At 39.0% G+C, this 2004-nt stretch overlaps 1 long non-coding RNA gene across 1 annotated transcript in view; it reads right to left on the bottom strand.

Moving 5' to 3' along the window:
• The window catches only part of LOC116704396 (uncharacterized), a 5473-nt gene extending 4241 nt beyond the window's left edge, over positions 1-1232 (bottom strand). The window contains exon 1 of the long non-coding RNA XR_004335671.1: positions 1220-1232. This is a non-coding gene — a long non-coding RNA (uncharacterized LOC116704396). The remainder of the gene's footprint in view (positions 1-1219) is intronic.
• Between the last annotated feature and the right edge of the window lie 772 nt (positions 1233-2004).

The following is a 2004-nucleotide window of genomic DNA, read 5'->3' as shown; positions in this document are numbered from 1 at the left end:
AGTGCCTTAAAGCTGCATTCTATCTAATTTCCAGCAGGGGGAGACTCCACTGGTTTCAAAAAAAGGAAGTGGCGCTATAAGCGTTTATGGGAAAATTACCCAACTTCCCACTTGATTGATGTATTATCTCAATACAAATTTTCCTAATAAGTTTATTGCTTCAATCGCGAGTTTTTAATACAGCATTTTGTAAAAGTTTCAAACTAAGAAGTTTCCAGTACAGCAAAGGAATGAGTGTAAGACATTAAGAGGGGGACAAAATAACAATAATAGTAAAAGTAAGATATCTACGTAAATAAGTCAAGTGAAATACGTGAAAAAAAAAAATTAAACACCACATAACACCACAGTCACATATGATCTTGATCTTATGCTACTTGCAGTTTTGTAACAGTCTTTGACATTTTGCACCATTTCCTTGCACATTAATGCCGTGATTAGACTTCCTATTCCCAGTCAGCTTCATTTTACTGAAGGTGCAGTGATTGTAATTTGTGTTCCATCAATGCAGCCAATCACATTGGGAAGTCCTAAAAGAAATTCAAATTACTTAAACCACTCTGATCTTGCAGCGTCATGTCATTAACCAGATTATAATTAATAATCATTATTTGTAAAGGTTTTACATTATTCATCTGCTGCAATTCTGTGGAACTCTTCTTTAATGGCTTTGACTGGTTTGTGTCCCGGGAACAGTACAAACACGCCTTTACAAAAATGCTCCATATCACCAATGTTGTAAAAAAAAAAAAAATTGTAGTTTGCAAAAAACGTAATGCGACACAAAGAATGGGATGTGGAGCATGTCAACGATGGATGATGTTAGTGATATAAGGACTGATGAGGTTTTGTAGGCTACATATCTGATAGACGTAGTTATCCGGAAATGAAAAGACATCTATGGTCGGGGCCTCAACATCATCTCCCGACATGTGTTTAACTCCCTGTGAAATAATACAGCTTCCTCATTTACGGGATCGTTGACAAAACGACACGCCATGTTCGAGAAAAAAAAAACTTTTGTCTTTAACGTTACCGAACTGAGTCAATAAAACGATCCTATTTCATCCGTGCAGACGACAAACTGCGCTAAAACGCGCCTGATGGACTAAATGAATGAATGAGGAAATGAAAGAGCGCTGTGTCAGAGGGAGGAGACTGAGAGAAGAAAACCTGCTCCAGACCAGGTCCACTTCACAGGCTCAGTTACCATAGTAACTGACTCTGAGGAGGACTCTGAGCTCTCTTTCTGAAACAGGGTGGAGTTACCCCAGTGGCGATTTAGACCCTTTTTAAGGGGGCTCAAGCTAATCTAAATTTAATTTCAGCCCCCCTAAAAAAAGATTCTTTATTTCTAAACCCCAAAAAAATAATAACTGACAGCGACGTGCTCTGTGTTTAGATCTAGAGACATGTTTGTTTTAATTTTTTGGGTCACAATACAGATTTTTTTTGCTGTCATAGAGACGTATTACGCTCCAGTCTGCTTCCGTGTGTTCCAAGGCACTTTTTTGCCCAACTTTGGGAGACGGGAGACAACTGATCAGTCCAGTAAATTCGGGTTTGTGCGTCGGAGCCTTACAGGACTTTGCCTTAAAATCTTAAAATGCCAAAACGAAGGAAGCCCAAGGCAATATCTGGCCTAAATGAGTGAAATCCTGCAGAATGTCCATCAGCAACGGAGCAATCCCGGAAGTGAAACGTCGTGGCTATAGACTACATCATACTTGATCTGCATAAATTGTACTGTTGGCGTTCAAATGGCATGTTTGTCATGCGTCATTGCATATGAATTCAAACTCGTGCCTATTACATACAATACTTACACATCAATCAATGTCTTTTTGATTCATTGCAGACACAAATGAACCATAAAAATGCCATTCAATCCAACCACACTGACTCTAGGAAATTAGGTGTGTTTGCAGAGTGCAGCTGAAACACATGAAGCTAAAGGTCCAATGTGCAATACTGACAGCTAGCGTTTAAAATGGTTACTGCAGT

This window comes from Etheostoma spectabile, chromosome 16 (assembly GCF_008692095.1).
Source record: "Etheostoma spectabile isolate EspeVRDwgs_2016 chromosome 16, UIUC_Espe_1.0, whole genome shotgun sequence".
In the NCBI taxonomy this organism is placed as follows: Eukaryota; Metazoa; Chordata; class Actinopteri; order Perciformes; family Percidae; genus Etheostoma; species Etheostoma spectabile.
Note: the sequence above shows the minus strand (reverse complement) of the source record. Positions and strands in the feature narration are given on the sequence as shown.